The sequence below is a fragment of the Pseudorca crassidens genome, chromosome 14, assembly GCF_039906515.1.
Source record: "Pseudorca crassidens isolate mPseCra1 chromosome 14, mPseCra1.hap1, whole genome shotgun sequence".
In the NCBI taxonomy this organism is placed as follows: Eukaryota; Metazoa; Chordata; class Mammalia; order Artiodactyla; family Delphinidae; genus Pseudorca; species Pseudorca crassidens.
This window is the reverse complement of record NC_090309.1, coordinates 25,077,277-25,090,963: the sequence shown is the minus strand read 5'-3', so window position 1 is coordinate 25,090,963 and position 13,687 is coordinate 25,077,277. Positions and strand designations below refer to the sequence as shown.

Below are 13,687 nucleotides of genomic sequence, written 5' to 3'. Positions count from 1 at the left end.
TACTTTATGTGGGGCACTGGTTTAAGCCCTTTACCTGCATAGTGTGAAGAGTGTGTGTTTTGCAGTTCAGATGTCTGTGTGAATACTGGCTTACCACTCATTAGCTGTGTGACTTTGGGCAAACTGCTTAGTCTCTCTGTGCCTCCATTTCTTTGCCTGGAAAATAGGGTAATACCAGTACTAACTTAATAAGGTCCTCATAAAAGTTAAATGACTAAAAATATAAAATGCTAAAATTGAGCCATGTCTTGGCACAGAGTAGCCACTCAGTACTAAGATGAACAATCATTATCCTATTAGTTAATCACACTTCTCTGCAGAGAAGGCAGACTATTTCTTCCTGTTTTGTTAATAAGGCTTTGAGAGACTGAGTCAATGTGCTCAAGGTCACAGAGTTAAGTGGCAGAACTAGGATTTGAATGCAGGCAGACTGACTCCAAAGTCAGCAAGCTTAACCACCAGCATGAGGACAGCACTGTGCTAGGTCCAGGTACAAAGAAACAAGTCAGGGGATGAACAAGAGATCCCTATACAGAACAGTAAACACTGTAAGAAAGATACACTGAAAGAAAAAATGGGGGAGGATGGCTGGTGCTAGGGTAGCAGGGAGGGACAGAACCGAACCATCTGCAGGAACTGAATAATGCTTCATCCAGCAGGGGACTTGAGCTCTAGTCTCAAAGAATAATAAGCAATTTGTCAGCCATGGAGGAAGAAGGGCATTTCAAAAAGTCAACACCTAGAATACCAGAAGAATAGTGAGTTGGGTGGAATGGAAAGTGCATACAGGAAGTGTCATAAGGTGAGGCTGGGAAGGTAAGTTGAGGCCAGTGTGAACAGGCATGTAGGCCAATGTCTGTGGTTAGATTTTATTCTGTAAGACAGTGATTCTCAAACATTAATATGCACAGGATCTACCTCTGGTGCTTGTAAAACATGTTCACATGTGCAGATTCCCATCCCTTCTGTTGGGGGGTAGGGGCAACACTTAACATGTTGACATGTTAACAGTCAAAAATGTTTCCAGACTTTGCCAGATGTCATTTGGGAGGCAAAATCAAAACCCCAGTTAAGAGCCACTTCTCCCATCCCTACTTTACAGATGAGGAAATCCAGCCACAGAAAACTACAGAAAGTCCTCATCCAGGATTCAAATGCTGGAGGTCCCACTCCAGGGTCTGGGTTAGCCAACAAGCCTAATAGCCTTTTGGGGAGAAAGACTCAAGCCAGGCTTCTGGGGAAGAATTACATATTTGCTGACAGACTGGATGATGGGTAGAGGATGAAAGAGTAAGGCTCCAAGGTGAAACTTCAGAGCTTGTCACTGAATTGTGAGGATAGTAGGTACTAAATAAATCATTTGGATTTGAATAGAACCAAGACGTATTTGCTCAAAATGGAAAAAGCCTGGCTCCTCATGGTATGACCCAGCGGTAGGTGTTGGGATTCTGCTCAGACTGCACAGAGGAACTCTCTGTAGGGCTGGGTGTGGGTTGTACGGTACAAACCAGCTGATTCACAAATCCTGGCTGGGCCCCTTCCCAGGTATGTGACCCTGGTAGCGTTATTTAACCTCTGTGCGCCTCATTTTGCCCCTACTCAGAGGGGCACAGAGTAAAGTAGGGATAGGAGTCCCTACTCAGAGCCTTAATGTGAGCACTCAGGCAGTTAATAAGAGCAAAATGGCAAGCTAGCACGAAGTTTCCTCGCCTATCCTTCCAAGCCAGCCTCATTACCGTCACGCGAGTCCCCTATCCAGCGCTCCTACCCACCCCCACACCCCAATCCTTGGGAAGCCCAGTCAGAGCTGCAAGAAGCTGACCGCGTCCCTCTCCACGAGCAGAGCGTCCCCCTGAGGATTTAAGGGGCGCCAACGACTTTGTCACTCCCCAATCCGCTTTGATTTCGGGGTCCCGGGGGTCGCCAAAAGCACGCGGCCAGCTGAGTGCCTCGAAAGGTGAATGAGATTGAAGAGAGCCATGGTAATTTCGGACAGATCCGCCTCCGGCAGGCCCGGGGTCAAAGCCAGTCACTGTCGCGGGCCCGCACGCTCAGCCTCTGGTCCCAGGGGCGGAGGAGGAGAGAGGCGCTGAGATTAGGGAAGAACTCGCTCTCGGAAGCCAGGCTGCATTAGCAAGGAGCAGAGTTGTTGGGTCCAGAAAAAGGAGCCGGGGGGGGGGGGGCGAGGGGGCGGGGGAAGCAACAGGAAAGTAAGAGGAAGAGAGAGAGTAAAAACAAGCGCTGGGAAGCAAAGTTCCCTGGGGGACCCAGGCTACAACACCTGGCAGGGGGTCAGGAACAAAGCAGAGGCTTCAGGTCAGAAGTGCTCTGGGTGTTTCCGAAGAAGGGGTGTTCCGGGCAGACCAGGGCCCGCTGGGGATGCCAGGAGCGCCTACGCCCTTAGCGCTCTCACCGGCGCCGCTTACCTTCGCCAGAGCCACCGACGCGCACTTCCGGGGTCCTTGCTCTGGGACCAGAAGCCGATCACTAAGGCGAGCACGCAACAAAGCTGTGGCCAGGCTTTGGACCGGCACTGGCGCCTCGGAAAGAAATCCCACGGGAGACACGCTGAGGCGGGCGCGGGGCGCTGGGTCTCGGCCTGGGCGCTCACGGGCAGCGGTAGTGAGCCCCGCAGACGCTGGAGAAGCACGAGTCAGTGGGAGGAAAAGCTTGTCTCATTTCCTTCGGTCTTCCCCCTCCACTCCACCCACTCCGCTCCGGACCTGCCCTCCCTCCCCCCTCCCCCCTCCCCAAGCCAGTGGCCTGTGTGGGCTCTGGAAAGACACGAAACTTCAATGGCTGCCGCAAGCGGCGCCTCCCTCCGCGTCAAGTTAGTTCTAGCTCCGGAACTCCAGCCTGACCCGCGCACTTCTATGGAAGTTTCTCCATCGGCTGTCCGCGGGCTCTTGCCTTTTCCGCTGCGGGGACGAGCCCACATTTGAAAGCAGACCTCCAAGCTGCTTCCAGCATCCATCCTCTCCTTCCTGTCCCATCACCTGCTCCGAGCCCTTTTTTTGTTGTTTGTTTTTTTGGTTTTTGTTTTGTTTTGGCCGTGCTGCAGAGCATGCGGTATCTTAGTTCCTCCCAGGAGGGATGGAAACCAGTGCCCCCTGCAGTGGAAGCTTGGAGTCTTAACCACTGGACCGCCGGGAAGTCCCTGAGCCTGCCTTTATTAAGCTACAGGAAATACTACTTACTTTGTTGAATTTGATCGACTTTTTTTCTCCAACTGGAGAATTTAAAACCTAAAACATAATTTCGAAGGAATGTTCATTTTGATCCGAAGGAGAGCAGCTGAGGTCTTTGGCCTTACTCATTCAGAGTTGGGGTTTTCTTTCTTAAATTGAACACCTACTTTATTTAAGAGCCTGATAGGTGCTGAGCTGGGCTCTGGGAACTTAGAAAAGAACCAATAGGGCATGTTGCTCCTAGACAATCGTCATATGTAACTAGTGCAGGCAGAGAAGAGGTCCAGGGATTCTGTGGTCTCTTAAGGGATAGGTCAAGGACTGGAAGAGGTTTCCACAGAGTAAAAACGGCATGCACAGAGCCAAGGAGGAATGGGAAAGCCCCATCAGGAGGTGGTCTAGCAGGGAACACAGCCAGGATGGGGAGTGATGGTGGGTGAACATGGAAGAGAATGTTGACCAGTCTACCAAGAAAGGATAGGAGCTGCAGAGAACAGTGGGGTGGAGTTGACAAGAAATAGTGACCAAGAGCTGGTAGGGTGCAGATGAGTGGATGAAGGAAAGAGGTAATTTCCAGGCCTCTGGCTGGAGTACCTAGTGAGTGACCAGTGGATAACCAGAATCCAGAGCATCTTCTGGAGATACTATTCCAAGTGTGGTCTGGGGACTGGCAGTATTTTTTTTTTTTTTTTTTTTTGCAGTATGCGGGCCTCTCACTGTTGTGGCCTCTCCCGTTGCGGAGCACAGGCTCCGGAAGCGCAGGCTCAGCGGCCATGGCTCACGGGCCCAGCCGCTCCGCGGCATGTGGGATGTTCCCGGACCCGTGTCCCCTGCATCAGCAGGCAGACTCCCAACCACTGTGCCACCAGGGAAGCCCAGGACTGGCAGTATTAACATGAACTTGGAGCTTGATAGAAGTGGGAACTTTCCAGCCCCACTTAACCTACTGAATCAGAATCTGAATTTTAACAAGATCCCCAGATAATTCAAATGTGCATTAGAGTTTTGGAAGCACTGATCTCTGGACCACTGACTGTGTATTAGAATGACTGGATATTAGACTGTGGAGCCCTGACCATACTTTAGAAACACGTGGAGAGCTTTAAAAACCAATATGAGTGGGCTTCCCTGGTGGCACAGTGGTTGAGAGTCCGCCTGCCGATGCAGCAGACACGGGTTCGTGCCTTGGTCTGGGAAGATCCCACGTGCTGCGGAGCAGCTGGGCCCGTGAACCATGGCCGCTGAGCCTGCGCGTCCGGAGCCTGTGCTCCGCAATGGGAGAGGCCACAACAGTGAGAGGCCTGCGTACCGCAAAAAAGGAAAAAAAAAAAAAAAAAACCAATATGAGCCCCCTGGTCCCACAAATGCATATTTAATTGGTCTGGGGTAGGGCTCCAAAATCAGTATTCTCAAAATGATGTTCAGATGATCTAATGCAATTACAGTTAAGAACCACTGTTCTAGGCTTATTCAAATGCTATTTCATTTAACGTTAAAATGCACCTCTTCAGAAAGAAAAAGAACACCTATGTGTAAGTGAAAATGTAAAGACTAGTTATCTCCCTCTCATACAGAGGCAAGTGGTCTGCTGGAAAGGGCCCTTTTTTCCTAAACTAATTAGAACCAGATTCTAGCCTCAGATGCCCACTAAAGTACTGTCTGAACTTGGGGCAAGTACTCCCCTCTCAGGCCTCAGTTTTCTTATATGTAAAATGCACTCATGACCAACTCCAGATTTCACCCACAAGGTGCCATGATCAGAGCTCCTCCTAACTCTCTAGCTTTATCAGAAGGCAGATGGAAAAGTGATATTGAGAAGTGGGTTTTCCTGGTGTAACACTATTCGTACCAGCCTGGTGCAACTGTCATGCATAAACACCAGAGATCAGAGAATTGTGTGCTGAGCAAGGGCAACACACATAAGTGATGCTCGGTAAATGTGTACTAAGTATATAAATAAATACATGAATGAATAAATAACAGTCGGTGGCATAGACTTTCCATGGATTGGCCCTAACCCAGAACATATTCACTTGCTTCCTAATCTAGAGGAAGGAGTCTGAAATTTGGAAGCACTCTGACCCATGAACCTAGCTTTGGGTTTAAAACTACTACTATTAATAACTACTAACATTTGTTGAATGCCTAGTACACACCAGGCATTGGGCTAAATGCTCTGCTTAGGATAACCTCATTTCATTATAATGAAGAAGATACTGTTGAACCTCTGCTGTCCAACTGGTTTCAGGAATCACAGATATAACAGGATGAGAGCTGCCATCTAGGACAGCCTCTGCCTCTGGTTCTGCAACTGGGCATAAGTGGCCAGAGAGCCCTCTTGGGGGTCTTTGGGGTCATTCTCCAGAGACATCAACCTGAGGGAAGGGCTTTGGAGTGACTGCTCCAGGGTCCTATAGAAACCAGTGCTCCCAGAAGCTATCTAAGGGGACCTGTGGACTATTTAAGCCTTGGACAGGAACTCTTCAAAGCTACCCACTTCATGGTTGCATGTGTGTGCATTTACTGCCTTACTTACTTATAAGAGCCAAACCCGGCACCAGTCCTTTTCATGTATATTTCTCTTAACCCTCACAGCATCCTGACATGTTAAGTACTCTTGTTTTCATTTTTTATAAATGAGAAAACTGAGATGTCATGAAGTGAAAATCTGTTTGTCCCTGCAATCCAAGTTTCTCAAGTGGAACACTTTGCTACCACCACTGTCTGCATTTACCACCACCGTTTTGCCGCCACCCTGCCACTTTGATAGAAAGGAGAGTCCTCATTTCAGGTCCCATCCACTTATTACAGTTACACATCATCAAAACTCTCTGTGACCCATTTTCCCACCTGTAAAATAAGTTGTCCTTGATTGCCCTTTTAATAAGACACTATGTGTGCTTTGATCCTCCATAGCCTGAGATGAGATGACAAGAGGTAAACCATAGACTATTACGAGAAACCAAATGTAGGGGGGAGATTTATCCCAAAATGAGAGGGGCCAGTGCTTCACTAATACCACAACTATCATAAAAGAGGGAATCCTCTATTTTCCATCTCTAGGGGGATATAACTAAAGCATAGCATTACATAGCATTTCAGACTTTAGATCAGATGTAAGGAGGAGCATTAAGTCCCTCTGCTAGACCGTGGCAGATGCTCAGGGGCTATCTTGTGAAGTTTCCCCTGGCTATGGGAGAGCTGGCTGGCCTTACGGCTGAAGTGGATAGGAACACAATCTGGGATTGAGATCCACAGGATAAGCCAGGCAGGAACAGAGGCAGGAGGGAGTCTGTGTGCACAGGAACAGCCTCAGCTCCAGTTATAGGCAGGGGTGGGGAATTAGAAGTGGAAGAGTGTTCATCCCAGGAAACCAGGATCTGAAGTAACTACTTCATGCCTGGGTCCAGGCCCAGGGCTGTGAACTAAGCTCTCAGTGTAAGCATTCTTGCTGATGTGTCAGCAGGCTTGGGCCTCCCTGCAGAGTGTGCAGGGCTCCCACGGCGCTGGTGGTAAGAGCAGGGCTCCACCGTCCTGCACACTGGTGTCCTGGCCAGCAGCAGGACCTCTGACTAATGGAAGAGGTCTAGTCCCCAGAGCCCCTTCATTTAACACAAAAGAGAAGTGGTAGTTTTAACCCTCAGTGGCATTTCTTCAGCAGCACTAATGTCATGATGCTGGGATTTGGTAGGAGAATCCCTAAGTCCACATCATTGCTGAACCCTATCGATCAACTTTGACAAGTACCCCAGACACATTTCTGCTGCTTCCACTTCCTAAACTCCCATTTGTGTTTGCATGACAGCAATTTGATGATTTTACACAAAGCTCATTGCGGCGAATTTTTACTGGTACTGGTTTTTGCCTCAAACAAAAATATGACCCCAAACTTTGGTTATTTCCATTTTACAGATGACGAAACTAAGGCACAGCACCCAAAAGGGGGACAACAAAACAAAACTGATCTACCAACTCAACCAAGGTAAGACCTTCAGGCCCCTGTGGTTTTACCCCAAAATTATGAGCCACTTAAGGTACTACACAATTCCTGCAGCGGAATATGTCCAGATATGTCCTCACCCAAAATCTTATGGCCCTGTGTAGCCTGTTTATCAATGCAGTTCAGTTTAACTGCCATTTCCTGGAGACCACCTGCCCTTCACAAGGAATTGTCCTAGACGTTGTAGGTGACCTTGCTGCATGTTACACTCAATCCTAACCTGGGGAATATTTTGAAATTACAAGCTGGGCTCTAGACCAGATCAATTGAATCATAATCTCTAGGTGTGGAGCCCATTTTTTTTAACCTCTGCAGATAATTAAAATGTACAGTCAGGATTAAGAACCACTTCCGTAGGAAATGCAGAGACAAAGCCTAGGTCCTAACAGATGAGGAGTTTGCAAAGTAAGTAAGGCGCTCAGTTTAGTAATGGATGATCGCCAAAAGTCATCAGGAAAAGGAAAATATCAAAATCTCTCTCTTGACCAAAGCATGTTAAGATAATACCAAACTAACAAAAATCCCTGGATTTATCTCAGCCTTGAGCGGATAATGTCATCATCACATGGTCAAGAGTAGGAAATCTGGTTCTGTCCCAAGAAAGTACAAATGATTGAAACCAGAATTCTTGTCCCTTCTCTTATAGCACTGCTATTTACAAGAAGCAATTCAAACATCAAGCACTTATGGATTCCAGAAGTAGTAAATGATCTCTAGGAGCTCAGAGCAAGGCACTCATGTAAACCAAATAATGAAAGACAAAGGAAATTGCCTCATGGCCTGATGAGAGGCTAATGGATGCGCAGACAGAGACATCAACGTGTCACCATTAATGATGTCACTTTAGGAAAATCAGGAGGCTGAGTTTTTTTTTAAAATGTTCTATCTTACAGTCATTTCATATTTATTCATCTTAACAAAAGTGAGCCTGAAAATATCGTTTAAAATATTAGGGGAAGCAGGACAATTTCTCTCTCTCTTTGCTTCTTTGTTTCTTCCTTCCTTTCATTAACCACGTGGCATTTAAATTCATTCACTTCACAATTACCTGCTGAAATGACACTAGTCGTAAGATAGTATTAGCTACTAACACCTCCTAGACACCAAAGGTTGAAGAATGCAGCACCATACATTTACAGCCAGACCTTTCACCAACTTTTTACAAGGTCTAATGGATGCCTTTAATCACCAAATAAATCAGGATTGACGGTTATGCTCTCCTTAGTTTCCAGAGGTAGATAATAAAATTAACGTTCCCAGGCCTTCTCTTCCTTTTCAAAAAGCGAAGTTTTTCCTGTACAGAGGAATATAAGGGGGTGCTGGACACACTAGTCAAAAAAATTTTTAATAAAACCAGAAAGCACAGGGAACTTGAGCCACACAGCTGAGCACCCCCCCAACTGGCCCCCCAGTGTTCTAATCACCTCCCCCACCTTTCTTAAAATGTTATGTGTCCAAAAGGGATGAAATAATGAGGAAAAAGCATCAACTAAGCATGTCTTTATTCTATTGCGAAGTGGAAGCTTATCTCTCATTGAATTAATTCCTCATGGGCCCAGTCAGAAGAGTAGAAATCTAAATCCTTTTGGCTCAACCACTTTACCTTGCTTGAGGCAACAGAGTAGAAATCAAAATATTTCTCTCGCCAGTTTCCTGCCCAATACAACATTACGTGTGATTAGTGATAGGTTTTTTTTTTTAATTGAGGTAAAGTTGTTTTGTGATGTTGTGTTGGTTTCTACTGTACAGCAAAGTGAAGTAGAGTCCCCTGTGCTATCCAGCAGGTTCTCATTAGTTATCTATTTTATATATATTAGTGTATATATGTCAATCCTAGAGTGAAGTAAGTCAGAGAAAAACAAATATCATATATTAATACATATATGTGGAATCTAGAAAAATGGTACAGATGAACCAGTTTGCCAGGCAGAAATAATGATAGGTTTTGAATCAAAACATATTCACCAGTTAAACCATAAACATAGCTGAGTGCAAATTTTGCTTCTTTTATTCCCTCTGTTTTCCATAGGGAGATTCTCATCCTTTTGCTGAAACCTCCTTTACTTTTTTCATCTTGGTTAACAAGGTTAAATAAGTCTGAGTATAACTTTACTAAATCATTCATACAAAACACTCTCTTTCTAACCTACAGGAAGTCGCTGTAAAACTGAGAGGTTTTAATTATAAGGAATGAGACAATGGAATCATGAAACATGGCTAGTAAAGTTGCTAATAGTTGTGCTTTAAGAAAAAGCAAGTTATGTCTCTATCCACAACTTATATGACCCTAAACAATTGTCTATAATATAAATGTCTTTTTTATATTGAAAATACCATTGACTCATTATAAAATTAAGACATTCTGCTATAAGTAATTTTAGTCCCACAACCTATTAAAAAGTACACTTCATATGTAGCAAACTACTAAAAGTCATTTTTAGAGGAATAAAAAACAGTAGAGCTCAAAATAAAGTATAAAGTTTGTGTTACAGTAGCTCAATCTAACAGCATAACTGAACTAAACTCTGAGCCTTATTCAGTACTCCTTTACGAGACTGCCTACAACTCTTCCAAATTCCTCAAAGACTTGTCTCCTGTAACTCTGTGAAAGGTGTGAGCTTGAGAAATTAGTAGAGTGATTTGGTCTGAAAGATAAATAGGCAAACACAGGACAGATGACAAAACATACCAAACTATACATTTCTTTGAAGACTGTGCACTAACCAGAGCAGATGGTTGAGGTAACCCTGAACTTCTTAAAACCCTACAGTACATTCATTTAATCAGCTCTCTGATTCATAAATTTCATAGTAGCAAGTTCTGGAACATGGTGTCCTTATGCACGGGTGTGCTAGATCTAATCAAACCAAATGGATGACACTCTGTTCATTACCCCAGTGCCCAAATTGGAGTGATTTCCATTCTTAAACTGATGCCAGTATCCAGCAACCAGTCAGCCTCCTGTGTCTGGACACAGCTAATGGAGTTGATGTGAACAACTACTTTGGATGTGAACAAAGAGTCTAAGATTATGGTCCCTAACAGAAGAAGAGATAATAAATGAAAAGCTGATTCATTTGTTTCAACAGAAGGTCCATACTAGGAATCCTTTAAATTAGCAAGTTTGATTAATGCATTTAAAATATGACCCATTTGATTTATGTTTAAATGGTTTACTATACTTCTCAGAAGCATAGAGTTTAGTTGTACTGAGATGTGCAGAGTAACAGCTTCCACACAGATGTATGACCTCAACCCCTTGGGCACTTGGGAGGTTTGGTCAGTCAGGGGGTTCTTCTCTGTGCTTCAAGCCTCTGCTTGCCAGACTTCTTCCCTTGCTCTCATTTCTCTTCCCTCATCTCTGATCTTCCCATTCCCTCCTTCCCTTAAATCTTGAAGATGCTTAAGCCCTCCTCATCATTTGAAATACATAAATAAATCACCCATTTATAGGTATTTTTCCATATCTTTATTTCTTTTCCAAATTTCTCAAACACATGGGTGTATTTATTATCACTTTCTCAACCTCCATTCAATTGTCAACTCACTGTAGTCTGGTTTCTGACCCCCAACACACCACTGAAATTGCCCTCATTCGAGACAAAAATAGCCTCCAAATTTCAAAATCCAGTGGCTGTCCCTGAGCTTGTGTTGGTACCTCTCTGCAGTATTGTCCACCGTTGGCTACTTTCTTCTTCACAAACTCTTCTCCCTTCACTTCTGCACGTTCCCATCTCCTAGAGTCCTTCCTACCTTTGTGGTCATTCCTCCTTTGTGACCTTCCTTAACTGGCTTTGATTCATAATAAATGCACATATTCACATTACTATCATCGTTTGGGGGTTGCCCACCTCTTACAGGATAGAGTCTAGACTTCTTAGCATGGGATTCAAAGCCCTTCAGGGTCAGCCTCCACCCATTCTATAACAGTCTATCATGCTTCAGCTGTATCAACCTCTTTACCGTCTCCCAAACATGTCATGCTATTTCACACTTCTGTACCTTTGTACAGAATGTTCTCAACTCCACCCCCATCCTCCACCGAGGAATTCCAGCTCATCTTTTAAGACTCAGAATAAAGATGAGCAATTCTGGAAACACTTCCTTGCCTCCAAATAGAGGCAGTGCTTCCTCCTGATTCCCTGGCATCTGTGACATGTCTTCATTGTGAACTCTGCAATGTGTTTCCTCACCCGTGAGGGCAACAGGTGCTTGTTCATCTCTTTGTCTCCAGAGTTTTCACAGTGCCTAGCACCTAGTAGGTGCTACTACATGATTAGGATGCAAGAACTATCACACTTCTCTTATTTCTCTAAATAGAATTTAATTTTCCCTGAGCGCTTTACTCCCTCCATAGGGAAATTTAATCTCAGTCATTATTAGGTACTTCCCAGGGTCAGGGGTAGGTCCCTGGTGACTTGTACCATACAGAACATGCAAAGAGGGGCCTCTTCTGTCTATACTGATTACCACATCCAGGCTTATTTTCCAAGCCTGCATGGAACTAGGGGACAGGTACTTCTGAGGCCTGGGACTTAAGATTATTTTCACAGGGGTTCTCAAGGCCACAGCCTCTAATGTTTGGTTGTTTCTACTCTACCCCTCTCCCCTCCTGCCCTTCAGCAGCCCTTGTTGTGAGTGCTGTGGGAAAGCAGGGTCCAGGCATTCATACTTGATGAACACCCTCTGTAATCTTGTTCTTTCTTTCCTTTACAGGGACTTCCTTAGCCTCCAGTCAGGATGTGTACCCTCAGAAACCCAAAGCTCCCACTCCAGCCCCAGCGCAATTCCCCTCAATCAGCATAGATGACCAAAGCAAAACCAAAAAACATGGGCTTCTTCTTCTACTAGAAAGTCTGTTTGCAACCAGCAACAAAAAAGCCCCCAAAGACAAGGATCTTCCTACCTTCTTGAGGCAGAGGAGAGAAGAGCACTGACAACAAAGAGAAGAAGACACGAAAAAATTTCTCAATAAATTATCATGCCACATAACACTCAATGAATTTGTTCAATTAATTAAAAGCAGAAATGTCCATGAAGAAAACATTAATGAAATTGCTCTCCCAAAGAAAGACACCTCCACTTAGCAGGCCTCCTCACTTAGCCTAAGCCTCTTCATTGCTTCCCTGGGGATGGAGGCCTAAAATCTCTGGATCCCCGCATCTATGGCACAGGGACACCACTCACATGGCTGAGTTAATTTAAGCTGCTGACTTGGATTGCTGACATGGGCATTTGTAACAGCTGTATTAACCTACTTTCTCTCATGGTTGATTTTAATCTTTTTAAATTTTGCCCAGCCAGTGAGAAAACTGAAAGCATAGTTGAGAGGGGATGGGAGATAGAAGTTGCAGGTCATAAGCTGAGTGGTGGTTAAATCCTATGGAAGGAAGCAAACACGTGTATAATCCTTTCAGGAAAACAAGTATTACTGGAGAGGAGAAAGCTGCCAATGTAACTTTGTTCTAAGAATAAATAGCACATTTTTTCCTCAGTGTTTGCTTTTCTCTCTTTGATCCCCTTGAAGCCCTCTGGAACTGCTGACCCAGAAATTTTTCTCCCCTCTGAGGCTGGAGAGAAGGAACCACAAACCCTCTCTTGAGATTCCTCAAATGGAGACATAAATAGGGGCTCCCAGGCAATGCTGGAGCCAAGAGGCCTATGGAAGCCTAGGATCCAGACATTTTAGTGAAGTTTAATCACCACAAATATGCCACTGTGTTTCCAAACATGCTGTCATGATACCGAGAAGCTGTTTAAAAGGGAATAATAATGGAAAGGGTCTATGACCAAGGCCACTGAGAGTCATGGGAGTTTGAAAAACAAAAAGAAAAAGCAGATCTCAAGTGGGTTAATGTTTAGCTTTAGTCCTAGGCAGTAGTAAATGTCTGCACGCAGATAAGCTGACTAGAGCATACCCTCACCGTGGGAGTTTATGATTCAAATACTCTAGAAACCACAGACCCTAGTTACATAGTTTTCCCCTTTTTTCCCAGACAGCTTCATTTCAAGGGGGTTGTAGGCAGGATGTTACCAGTGAAAGATAAGGGCCTTGGCCTCAAATAGATCTGCATTCAGTTCTGGTTTTTCTACTTACTGGTTGTAAAATAAAGCAAATTAAGTACTCGATTTCCTTGTCAGATGGGAATAATAATACTTATAGAATGGTCATCAAAAATATATGAAATGATATATGTAAACTTAGCATTGTGGTTGGCTCTAAGTGTTCAATAAATACCAATTCCCTTCCATCACTCCTCCCCACAATATAACATTCAAATCAGAAAATACTTACTAAGCACTGATCAACGCTCAAAGCCAAGACATATAAATCCCACTCAGTGAGAAACTACATACAAAATGAGTATTCAGATCTGGAAAGTGTCAAGTAACAGGTACACTCAGCCTTCCACATCCACAAGTTCCATATCTGTGGATTCAACCAACTGCAGATTGAAAATACTAAAAAAAAAAAAAAAATTCCACAATGTTCCAAAAA

At 44.5% G+C, this 13,687-nt stretch overlaps 1 protein-coding gene and 1 long non-coding RNA gene across 7 annotated transcripts in view; one reads left to right on the top strand and one right to left on the bottom strand.

Annotated features, from left to right (window-relative positions):
- Window positions 1-2,714, bottom strand: part of EVA1A (eva-1 homolog A, regulator of programmed cell death) — a 77,634-nt gene extending 74,920 nt beyond the window's left edge. For 5 of the 6 annotated variants that reach the window (XM_067704558.1, XM_067704555.1, XM_067704557.1 and 2 more), the window contains exon 1: window positions 2,427-2,714. The gene's annotated coding sequence lies outside the window, so the exon portion shown is untranslated. Of the gene's footprint in view, window positions 1-94; window positions 157-2,426 lie in introns of all 6 variants that reach the window. The other variant, XM_067704559.1, reaches the window with a different exon arrangement.
- On the top strand, window positions 1,811-12,586 carry LOC137206031 (uncharacterized). The gene is made up of 3 exons (XR_010934412.1): window positions 1,811-1,982; window positions 7,101-7,170; window positions 11,905-12,586. It is a non-coding gene; the product is annotated as an uncharacterized lncRNA (long non-coding RNA).
- Window positions 12,587-13,687: the final 1,101 nt, after the last annotated feature.